This window comes from Bombus vancouverensis, chromosome 6, assembly GCF_051014615.1.
Source record: "Bombus vancouverensis nearcticus chromosome 6, iyBomVanc1_principal, whole genome shotgun sequence".
NCBI lineage: Eukaryota > Metazoa > Arthropoda > Insecta > Hymenoptera > Apidae > Bombus > Bombus vancouverensis.
The window spans coordinates 16,027,272-16,040,418 of NC_134916.1; the positions used below are offsets into that span (position 1 = coordinate 16,027,272).

At 39.5% G+C, this 13,147-nt stretch overlaps 1 protein-coding gene across 2 annotated transcripts in view; it reads left to right on the forward strand.

Moving 5' to 3' along the window:
* The first annotated feature begins 2,537 nt into the window (after positions 1-2,537).
* The window catches only part of Kank (KN motif and ankyrin repeat domain-containing protein 2 kank), a 69,199-nt gene continuing 58,589 nt past the window's right edge, over positions 2,538-13,147 (forward strand). The window contains exon 1 of one of the 2 annotated variants that reach the window (XM_033336006.2): positions 2,538-2,722. The gene's annotated coding sequence lies outside the window, so the exon portion shown is untranslated. The remainder of the gene's footprint in view (positions 2,723-13,147) is intronic. The other variant, XM_033336005.2, reaches the window with a different exon arrangement.

The window sequence follows — 13,147 nt, forward strand, 5'->3', positions numbered from 1 at the left end:
CGCCAACGAATCTCGCCATTCTCATTTCTTTTTCTCTTTTATTTTAAACTAGGCTTCGCGCATCGAGGAACATCTCTTTACATATACTTACAACATCAGACAGTCCGCAGAAGCCAGATTCCATTTATTTGGAAGCGGCTGATGAAGTTAGGTAAGGAGAAGCAGACCGTTTAATTCGCCGTGGCTCGATTTGGAGCTGGTGGAACGCGCAACAGAATGTGTCAGACGGATGAAATCGCACGACATGGTTAATTCAGCCCGCTCCACTGTTCTGCGTGTTTTCAGCTGAAGCTCCGCTCGATCGTAACAAAAGCGGTCGCGTTAACGAAGCGCGAAGAGGGCGGCTCGCGCTCGTAGCTTCGCTGCACCGTCTCGCTACCAGACCTCTTGTCGAGGTAAAATTAGAGGTGGACCGCTGCGGCAATTATTAAAATAGAAGAGTGACCGGTAGAACTTCGAGTGGAAGACTGACTCATCCCGCTCGAAAATGCATAGAGCGCACGCGAGGTGGAAAAGCACGAGATCTATTTGTCGACTAAACTAGCGGCAGAAGCAGCAGCTGGACCCGATCGAGGGATTCGCGCGATTCTCGGGGTCATTGCCACTGCTCGCGCCGACGTCAAGTCTCCATTGGTTATTGTTGACTTTGGCCCTGGAATCCGGCGAAACAAATCACCGCAAAGTCACCGCGGTGTACCGGTTATCAGTTTCATCTGATTCCGAACGCAACTGTGTACGACGTGACTAGAATTTACGGATGTCGGTATACGTATGTCCATCGCGAGCGAAGCATCGCGTCATTCTCAAGGCAAACACGCCTTGCTCTTGGTAAGACGTTACGTTATTACGGAGCTTGGCTCGTTAACCCCTCGACTGGTAGGGTGACGCAAATAGGGTTCCCAGGGAAGGAAGAAAGAGAGAGAGAGAGAGAGAGAGAGACAAACAGCAGAGACAGAGAGCGAAAATGGATCGATTTTATTCCAAATTCCAAGAGATACGTTATCAAGCGTATATATAATACTTATAGGTACCTTCATCCCTATCATCGATAGAGTAACTTCTTGCCAGTGTTTGAAATCAGTTTTGCTATTTTTGTAATATTCTTCGTTTTACGTATAAAGATCTACCAACGAGAACAACTTTAAGCCCTCTGTAGCTCAACCACACGAGCACCGCGAGTAACGAGACACCGTGTTTCGAAAGAACAATGCGCGTCGTTTTAACCCTGGCCGACCGGTCGGGGCTAGTTACTCGGTGCATATTGTTACGAGACGTGCTTCTTCGGACCTTCGTCGAGAAAGACGATTCCTGATGTAATCAAAAAATAAAACGTTTCCCGTATTCGTGCTCGTTTTTGGGCCATAGCGTCAAGTTTATCGGTCGGATCTCCTCTACCTGGAACGAAGCTACAAACGTTCGCGGACTAATCTGCGCCCAAACCGGGCTAACTCGGTGGGGTATAGACCCTGAACGGTCCTATTCAGGGCCGAAGATTTGCTAACTGAATAGCCGGTTTCTTCGAGATAGTACCCCGTGACGTCATTTGTTTCTTCCCTGTCACGTTCTTCCTGCTTTCGGCTAGCGTTCAAAGGAAAACGAGCGAACTCCCTGCCCGAGTTTGCGGTGGAACCGGGCGCAGGTAAAAATACATTCGCCGTCGCTTCGTCAGAAGATTATCCCTCGTTTTCTTCGAATCGCTCTTACGAACGTATATAAGGTCGTATCGCTCTCTCGAGACGCTTCCTTTCCCGCTCTGTATTTACCTTCATCAGGGTAAATCGAGGTAGCTAGTAATAATCGTAAAACGATCGGCGTGAAAGCATCGCCGATTATTACTCGGCTGTGTGATCTCATATCGCGCTTACCAGCGATTACATAAACCCAGATGAAAACTCGTCGATGTGCTATTTGTACGGTGATTGTGCAATCTTCGCTCTGACTTCCTCTTTTGTAAAAGCAGTTCCTCTCCTCTAATAACGCGTTCCTCGCCTCTTATCAACGTACGATCAAAATACTCACGCAACTGTCTACTATGCTATCCGTATATTCTCGTATTTCATAATTAGTAAGATATTAACGAGCGTCGTTAAATCAACGTCCGTACATCTTCTTCTTCCTACCGCGCAGTGTGTATGGGAAGAAAGCTGGTTGATTCCAACGACACAGAATGATCGAGCATCTGGCGACCGAGGCAGAAATTGCGAATGCGTCCCTGACCCTTACCTGATCGACTTCTTTTCGCCCGGTGGGGCCTACCAACCAGGGCTTCACCCCGTCCCTCCGAAGGTTCTCTTCGAAAGGAGCAACCTGCCGTTGCTGGCGTCTCTGCTGGATCTCTCTAGCATCCGCGGTCTCTCTTTCTCTCCCTCTCTTCTCTTTTTTTTTTCTTTTTTCTATTTCGAACACGCGTTTTATCCGACCTCGTCTAACGTTCGCAATACGACTATACGCGTGTCTCTCTTTGCTTGGTGCTATAGCGAGTAATGGAAGGGGCCAGAGGCCGAAGGAGAAGGAGAAGAACCAGTCGTGAACCAGAACCGTCGGTCCTCAGAATCTCCCAGTCACCTCTTCGAGTCTGTACGGGGACCAGCGCGTGGATTTGTCTCGATCGTGTACACCTCGACATTTTCCCGCTCCCGGTGCGCAACCACGATCGCGTGGATCGATCGATCCAGGATGACGACGGGGATACACGTCGAGGACGCGGACGATTGACAGGTCGGTGAGTCGATTTTCGAGCCGCGCAAAAAGCGTTCGACAAGCGCTGTCCCACTGCAAACCTTCGTGACATCGTGCCGAAAAACCGCTAACGAAATTCCGCCATGCAATTGCGTTTATCGATAGATTGCTCGATCTATAGAGAGTGATAAACGATATTTCTAACTGATTTTCTTTCATCATTCTCTTTGGGATATTTGTGATTTTTAACGATGTAGGATACACAGCTTTTACTGTGGGATGGCATTCCTTGAACGATTTGCAAGCGCCTCGTATTCCTTTTTATATATATGTGCGTACATGGATAAACGAGAATTGAGGGAAATATCTACGAAAGAATATTTTGTATTATTTCTATATCTATCGATAGGATTTTAGAATTCATTCAGAAGTCACGATCCTATAAAATGAAAAGTAGAGAAACGTTGTCGTATTACAAAGAGGATTTTTGAAATTCTTCCTTACAGTTTACTATTATTTACACGATCTTTTTACGATAAAGCTTAGCTTATGGAAATAACTCGTTGGTTTCTTCAAAATTGAATTAATCCTGTACCTATGTAACGAAATCCCGAAATTTACAGAAAGCGAAGTCGATTACTTTGGATAATACGATTACTTTTATCACTTGCCGTATATACATGTACGTACGTTACACTTTATCGTTGCAACAAAATTCATAAATGAAAATTCGATCCCCGTCCCACGATTCATCGTTTTATTACAAGATCGTGGTATAGAGGTGCCAATTGCGATCTGTCAGGCGCCACGAATCAGAAGCTCGATCTCGAAATCGCGTAGGTGACTTTCTGTCTGTCGTTGATAATTAGTAAAGTAAACGATATTCGAAGGACAATGCCGCGAATCAGCGTGGGACATATTAAAATTCATCGTATAGCATCTCGTAACTCCCGTGTAGACGACATAAATTTAGTACAGAGTGAAACTGGCAATTAGTAGGTAATTAATCGATGCAAAAACAGAACAACGGAAGATAAACACGTACTAAGAGGATGTTCGATGTACGATTAATCGATTTGCCTGGTTATTGAACGTCCACTCGTTATCCATTGATCGTATTCACCAGCGATTCGAAGCACACAGGGTTCGACGATGCATTCATTAAAGCGTCTTGCACGTATAGATTGCGTCAATATATTAGTTTATTAAGAATAATTATTTCATGCGCGCCGTATACACGTTTTACGTGCCACAACAACGAAGTCAATAACCTGGGCTACGATCTCGAAGTCGTAAATCCGCGATAAAATTCTGATAGCGGTGAACTATGACGTGTCTACGTTAAATCAATAGAAAACGCAATGTTTCGTATTATACACTGCGTCTCGTAATCATGAAACTAGTCTGAAATTTTCAGTCGTACACAGATACAGGGTATAAGATACGATACGACAAGATTTAATTAGAAGTATGTGAAGTAAAATAGACGAAATTTAGACGGTTTCATACTTATGAGACGCAGTGTACGATTAAATTGACATCGATGGAATTAATAGGACATACACGAGGATCAATTCTTTAATTTCTGACATCTAACGTTTAGAAAAATAATAATTGCTATTAATTTTAGAATGACAATCCAATGTTGTTTACAGTATTCGACTAATTTTTTAATTTAATTTTTGTTTGATTCAATTTGAAAAATTATTATATGAAGTTCTTTCTGATATAATTGTAGATCGACGCGTTTGTATACTCTCTATATAGGAAACAAGTTCTCGTATACTCTTTAGCTCGACTAGAGAACACCGATTTGTAGGAAATGATAATTTCTTTCGAATTTAAATGGTGATCCAACTCGACGCTTTTTATCGGTTGCTCAAACTACACCTACACCGCCGTCTACAATTTACATATCGCGTTCCGCTATTTCTTCGTGTTTACGAGCGATCCGATCGCTGCTTACATTCCGCACGCGCATAATCTCGTGCTCGTGGAAACAAGTGGACTTCGGTTACGTGGAAATACGTACGACGATAACACATGTTGCCTTTTGTCGCTACTGCCTGGATCAAACGTTACCGATCGCGACCTCCAGATTTTTTTCAATTCATTCTCGACGTAATATAAAGCAACACATTCGTGAAATTATTTGAAAACGAGTCAGTGGACAGGCTTATCCAGTTTGTTAAAGCGTGCGTTGATAGTTTATTTATTTCTTTATTTGTTTCTCCGGACAAGCTTTTATTTGACATAAAATCTTTTCGAAACAACGCACGTGAATAAGTTCATTTCGTTTGTTAGGGTACGAGCTATCAGTCTTTTTATTTATTTTTTCAAACGTAGATTCATTTGCCGATATGCATAAAAGCGGGAAAGATTAGTTCTGTAACGATAGATATTAAATAATGGAAACAGAGAATTTTGCAAGTGACGCCCAAGACAACGCCTCCTGCGTTGCAAACTAAATGCAAAATGCAAAACATTCTAACGCGCGAATTGAATATTATACACACAGAGTTTGTTTCGTCTTTCAAATATGGTACATCCTGTCGAATAGATTAATTGCTTGAAAATATGAAATATGAAGTGCGATGGTTAATTTAGAAAAGATAGGCGCAAAATACACTGTGCTAAATAGATACGAGATTATCTGGTTGAACGACAGTCACTTGGTGAACTATCGAGGATATAAGGCCAATTAAATATTTGATGACAATCGTATTACGTTGCATAGGGACAATTTTATTTGTATATCTAAGGAAAAGAATTGATACAATTTAATATCCTATATGACACGATGCACCGTCATAAAATAAATACTCCAAGTAAAAAAGGAATCGAGAAGAGTGTTCGCACCCATGCGATCGATAGATTCGTCACGTCTCCATTCAAACGTGCCAATTCCTTAAACACACAGCGACAAATGTTCACGAATATTCTCAGAGAGATTTTACATCAGAAAGCACCCAACTGTGTATTACAATTAGAATTATAAAATGATGTTATAAATTAGAATTATAAAATGATTTTATAAATTAGAATTATGAAATGACGTTATAAATTAGAATTATAAAATGAAGTTCATTATTTTAGCCATTCGTCTTTATGAATACAATCTACAAATTGACGTGTAGCTTATATTAAAGTATACCACATCTTAGTTTATCACGACAAATATTAATTGACTATGAGCTTCGGTTTTGTTGCTTTTCTCAAGGTACTGAAAAGTGGAACCGCCCCTTCGATTCGGTATACTTCTAACAAAAATTCGCTTACTAGTAAATTTCCTAGCGGACCAAAGAGAAACTCGCGCGTCAAGTTGAATCTTCAACTTATTGTCCAAATTGTCCCGACCAGCCTCAGCTATGTATAGAATGCTTTAAAGTTTTACATTCTAAATAATTTTTGTAATAAACCATTTTCGTATTTTTATCTTATAACAATTATTACAATTATTATTAATTAACAATTTATTATCATGGAATAGCTTTTCAAATACCTACGACGATCCTTCGCAAGTAGTCAAACAAGCGAAACCCGATTATGGGTTACGTGGCCTGACCAGAAACCTTGCTGACAGCCGAATACGGGTGTCGTGGCAGTGAACGTGTTAAACCGATTTTCTATCGCTCCAAAAATTGGCCGATATTGCCACGTTTCGACGATTACCATAGTTGCTCGAAGCATCGATTATTTACGATTTCCTCGCGCTCTAGCGAATTGACACGTCGCAAGGTTCCTTTAAATCCAATGACAGATGCGATATTTACGATGCAACCGGCAAACAGTCGGTCCTCGTCTCGTAACTTATCAAGATCCGCGGCTTTTCTGTCGATACATATAAGGATACCTGTTGGCATCGCAACAAACCCTCTCAACTATATATTGCTTCTTCTGTTCTCTTCTCTTTGCTGGCCAGTTATATCCCGAAGCGTGCACGATCCCCAAGTGCGTGCAATTAACGCTGCAAATACCAAGTTATCTCTGATAATCCTCCAACGATCACCCAAGCATCAGGCTGCCATTAACGTATATATCATACTGTATACGCGTGGTTTAAGCGTCCCTCTAGCAAAGAGAGTTATTAAACCTCGTGTACAGTCGCGTACTTATTCTCTTCGTCTTGATTGAGTGCGTCGCTTTTGACATGTGCCATGGTAACGAACGGAAAACGATTCGATCTGTTACGTGACTCGTTGAAACGGGTGTAAGTTCATCGACGCCTTCCACGCTCTTCTCGATCGTCTTTGCCATAAAACGAGCTTCCTTTTCGTAAAGAAGGTTTTACGTGAATCTAGAGTGCAGTTTTGTACGTATTTACGAATTTTAGGTAACGACGGTATTGTTCCTTTTGGCAAGTAATCGCGTTCGGAAAGTTTGACAATTAGAGAGAAGAAATTAGTAGACATTTCTGAAGTATCCTTCGCACGCTCTTTTTATTTTAGTCGCGCGTAGAATTTGTGTCGTGCAAATTACGCTTCTAGTAAAGCCGCCTATAACTGGAATTGGAGTATTCGTAATTAGAATCGGAATTATAAATAGTTTGGTGATAAGAACTAGAAGCTATACGGTCTTACATTATACATACGTATGTACATGTACATATAGTCGATTAGAGTGTAGCTAAGTATTTTTCGAAGCTTTTTCTACCCTCTATACATTCATTTATGCATAGAATTTGCATCGTGCAAATCATCTTCGTATTCAGCTAATGTATATTCAAGCTTGGAATTAGGACATTTGTAAACAGAATTGAAATTGCTTGATTCAGTATTAAAAATCAGAGTCAATTTACCTTCACGAAGATACATATTTAAACGCTCAGGTACAGATAGACTGTCTATTAATAGACACATTATTTGACGAAGGATTTTACGTTTATTCTACGCTGCTGTATATACGCAAGTGAACTTTTATATTAATTCGTGGACTCAGAGCATCGAGAGAAGAATCCTTATTCCGGTTCTTCGACGTTGTACGAACATGTGCGTCTAAAAGCATCGTTGCACATGTGCAGCCTTACGTAACTATTTGTAATACTCGTTTTGTTTGACTTGGACAAAGCAGGGTATTTAGCACATGCGCGTTCTAGTCACTTCTATGCTAATCCGTGTGCATTTTATCTGGGACGTGAATTGGCATGACGCTAACACTTTTGCTATCGAACAGTAGCTAATATATTATACTACCAACAGTTAATACCAACGACGATATATCATACTTAATCAAAGTATGAGCCACGCACAAGTCAAACCGATCGATTTATCGATCATTCGAATTAATCGGTTTAGCTATCGAGTGACTCGTAATATATTAAAGACACAATTACCAACGAGTTAACGAGCCCACAACTAAAACCGATTAACCCTTTTCTCTGACAAATTAGAAACTAGTTATACGTATTGTAATTTCCAAAATATTATTTGGCTCGATCAATCCAACTTCTGAGTAGTTGATAATGCTAAAAACACTATCGGTAACGGGCCAACGAACTCATATCTCGAAAGATAAATTAAAACGACTAGCAAAAAAGTAACAACTTACTTGCGATCCGAGAATTTTTATTCTCGAATCTCATGCTTGTTTTAAGAAGCGAGATTTTTAATGTTTCAAAAAGAACGTACATCTAAAACGAGGAATCAAGCAGCGATTCTCTCATACTTTCTTCGAATTTATTTAAGAAATTTGTTAACGATAAAAGGACCACGTTCGAGTGTAAAATAATTCAAAAGAACCATTTCGTACGGAAGTTGTGGCAAGAAAGAAAAGCTTCGGATGTATCACCAGCAAAGGATATAATTTTGCGATATAATAACAAGGGAAGATGTAGTAAGTACGAATTATATGCAAGAACGATTAAACTGAAATGTGATCAAACCGTTTATGTGATCAAAACTCGGCGCAAAATTAATTGTACAGCGAAGTAAGGAACAAACGAAAGGGCGTTTCTCTGTTGTAATTCAAGCGAACGTATTTCGAATACAGCAAATTCTCTGTTAATTACACCGTCTGCAAGATTAAACAAATAAATTACCAGTCGAGACAGCGGGCTGCTGGCTTTGCAACCGCTTTCAAGTGTATCTCAACTTATTCATTACCTTTCATCGACCGTCCGTTCAGGCAAACGGAATCCTTATTTGGCGGAGACTTCGTTCCGAAGCTCGTTAAAGCGACCGTAGAAAGTTCATCGAAAGCAACGACGAACCGAGGCAAAGCAACGCGAAGGGATTGGCCACGTTATCGATAACTCGCCAGCAATTTTCCAGGCTGGCCCAGTGACATTTTAACTTCTTGCTGCGATCATTTTCCAGAATTCCACGTTTACTTGTTCCCACGAATCTCATAGCTATTTCGAGATTTAACCTGTAATCGGTATAATAACGAATTCGATGGAAATTGGTATTTCTGTGTGAATAGAAAGATATCTCAACTATTCCACTACCATAGAGTGCAATGGTACTCTAGCGAAATTTTAGATATTTTTATTTATGCGACATGCGTGTAATTTGGAAGATATCTTTTGCGTTTTTGTGTATTAGTATTTGTTGACGATTTTAGGGTTTGTAGCTTTTAAATACGATATGACTGAAATTTATAATAGTAGAAATTCAATGATTTTTCTCGCTATAATTTTTCGCTCGTTTAATCGGCGCCCACAGTCGAATAAGTAGATTCACAATGGACGCGAGTTTATCTAGTCGAACGTTAACTAAAATTTCGTTCCAGTAAATGAATTTACAGCGTAATGTAATCGATAGACTGTGAATATCTATACAAATACGAGCACTATACAGGGTGGTTGGTAACTGGTGGTACAAGCGGAAAGGGGGTGATTCTACGCGAAAAAAGAAGTCGAAAATATAGAATAAAAAATATACAATAAAAATTTATAGAATAATAAAAAAAACGTCAATCGAGACAACGATCTACAGCGAGATCCGTTATAACAAGACGCGATAAAGTTTTTATTCTATATTTTCGACTTCTTTTTTCGCCTAGAATCATCCCCTTTCCGCTTGTACCACCAGTTGCCAACCACCCTGTATATTTTAGATATTTTTGCATATTATGCGTCTTCTATATAAAAAAAGAATAAAATAAAATGGCATAGAAATTTGTGGCTTAGTTATTGCTAGAGTAGTAAAGTAATAATATCTATGAACTTCTGAAAGTTTTCTGTAAAATCTTGCGAAAACTTGTCCACTTGACCAAACGACTACCATACTATATCGATAGGAACTAACATAAGTAGGAGATTTCTCATAGAACCGTAAGCATAAGTACGCACAAGAACGCTTCATGACATTTCGCGGAAACGAAATCGACTTTCCTGGCTGAAATCGTAAAACGATCCGATCTCCTGACTGTAGCAGTTTCATTCGATGAAAAGCGAGTTTCACGTGGCATTGTTCGTCCGTATTTGCTCGAGCCCTGCTTAACAGGGTAGTTCACTGTTTGCTGAAATGAATCTGCGGAATTTTCCCAAGATTCAGCAACTCGTTTCATTCGTCATCGACTTATTTGGATAACAGTTTCCTCTATCTATTATTATTATCATTATCATATTACGATCGAGGTAATTAGTTAATTAGCTATTTTTTTATTTTTAGTCATCTATAAATAATTTTACTTTACAAGTTCTTCATATTAGTACCTTCTTCACTGTCACAATTATTCTCACATCTGAGTTGTAATTACTTACTGTTCTATTTGACACGTTAATGCCTATGTTATAGTCATTCATTAATTAAATACACTTATATTTATTCATCCATTCGTGCATTGTAATTGTTGGATACAATCAACCTATATTGTCATCAAATCGTAAACGTAAAACCTAGTGTGATTGTTTTATATGTACATATTAATCACGTATATTAATTATTATATATGTCGGAGAAGGAAAGACAGCGGGATTTGCCGTCCGGAATGTTGGCACAAACCCCAATACGCTAGTCCAGACTTTTATCACTACTTCGCACGCCATTGTCACTTCATTAACATCGATCTCGTCTTCGGCGGTTTTATTGCAGGCATTAATTATTTGTCTTACACATAGCGAGGCTATTTTGTGTAATACTACGTCGAAACCTTGACTTGTAATTTCACGATCAATCGCGATATCATATTTTAAAATAACTATCAGCGAGGACATGACGAATTTATTTCTAATGCAAAACCACTAACGCCCGCGACGGACAAGAGTCGAGACGTACCAATATTTCTCATTCCTCGCATTACGACTATATCGATCGTTCTTTTGCCAGAGAATCTCAAGACTACGGATTCTGTAATCAGTGGACACTTGGCTGCCAAAAATCGGGGTAAAATGGAAACGACTCACCCGGATGACTTGATCCACCAGTTGATGCTTCCACTATCGATTGGACGCTCGTTATTGAAATTATATTCAGGGCACTGCTTTCTGAGGATTTTTCTCCGTAATCAAATTGATAGCTGCGCATCATGCAGCGGAATCGGTCGTAAGCTCTTGCAGTGTTATAACCGGCACTGATCCCACTTCTGATGTCGGAGTCAGGTTGGCATTTTGGGGCGTTCTATGAACCTTCGCTTACTTTACCGTCGCGGATGTGGCTAGTATTTATCAGTACGAATATGGGCACTACAAGAGGCTATGAGTAACGGCAATAGGATGTTCGAGATGATGGTGACAACGAATCCAGGTTCGATAACGAATCCACGGTCCACGGGATGACCAGTATCAGCGTAACTCACTCGGCAGTTCGCCCAACGACTAACTAACTAAAATCTCTAACTTTCACTCTAACTCCGTCGATCCAAAAGAGGCTGCCCTTATATACTCCTGTCCCCGCTCCTCGGGTTAATCTTTGCTTTAAGGAGAGCCATATAATCGTTTCATACCTCTGTCAGGTACATGTCCCTTCCGTGACCGTGGCTACGTCCGGTGACCTGCCATGTCACTTCGAGCCCAAACTCATCGTCATAAAGTCAGATATTTCTTATTTTTATTACTTAAGGGCGGCTATAGTAAAAGTCTGGACTAGTGTATCGGGGTTTGTCCCAACATTCCGGACGGCAAATCCCGTTGTCTTTCCTTCTTCGACATATATAACAATCAATATGAATATATAATGCGAATATAAATATATAATATTATGTGTCTATCAAGTTTATTCCACTATGTTCTCACAAGCTTATTCGATTGGTATAGTTTTGCAGACACGCCTAACGACCTTGACATTATTTCCTCAGTCAGCAGTAGGAATAAGTACGATGTTAATAATCGTCAGGCAGGCTGGCGCGGCGGCGTTGCGCTTTTGATAGCTATGAGAATAACTCGTGGTATACGGTGCGTATAACGTCGTCATCGAGCAAACGTAATCGCCTTGAAATACGCTCCGCGAATATATAATCCGCTTGCGGCTACATCGTTATTCGCGAGATGCGCGTTCATTCTTAATTAACCGAACGTTACGTTTGCCGCTCGATTGCAGCCAGATGCCAACAGTGACGCTGTTCGATCGAAACAAACGAGGAATTCTTTTATCTTCTACACGAGTTACGTGAGATTCATTGAATAAAATTATAGGTAGCCTTAAGATAAGATTTCACACTATGGGTACTTGTCGTTAGCTTCTTTGAAGTAGCGCGTTTTATATCTTCGATGGAGTAGAGTTTAACAAAACGATTGAAAAAATGCGACACAACGCGTTTGTGGAGAAATGACAAAAAGAGACAATACATTTTGGAATATGTTGCGATAAATCGTCGTTTCTTCTTTTGGTGAGATTAATTTTAATAAATCAAAAATGATGAAAAAGAATTTGTCGCAACGTGTTTTTGAGAAGGTTAAAAAATGAACCTATATTTTTTTAAATGTCTGGAATTAAACAGAACTGTACAAAGTATAAAAAAGGAAATTAGGCAGAAATTCGCAGGGAAAGAATTAAAAATTTAATATTTCGCGAATTTGATCGAATATTAAATTTCATTCCATCTCTTTCACATTGCCTCTGGGTTTATTAAAAGAGAAACACGAATCGCGTTTCATGTACAATTTGCAGATTGCGATGGTTTATTAGTATACCGAGGTAAAATTAAGCAAACATATTCTCATATAATTTGAACGATAAGTGAAAAGGATATCTACACAGACGTTGCTTATTTGACTCGATAAAGAATTTTCTATATGCGAATTTTAAATCATTTCTTTTCTTATTTAACTCATTCGGCGGTTATTTGTAATTAATTTCTCTGTAGGGAATATGAAATCATGAATAAATATTCCAGACGTTTTATTTATTTATGTTTAACAAACAGTCCAACAAATGACAATGAATTTTACAACACGCGTATTTATATATTTACTAAAATTGTCACTTCGTAAAATGTGCAAAATAATATCTTTAAATAACGTCGGTTCAGAGTGAAATACCTTACGGTTACGGAAATGAACGTTTCGAAATGATCCGGAAAAAGAACA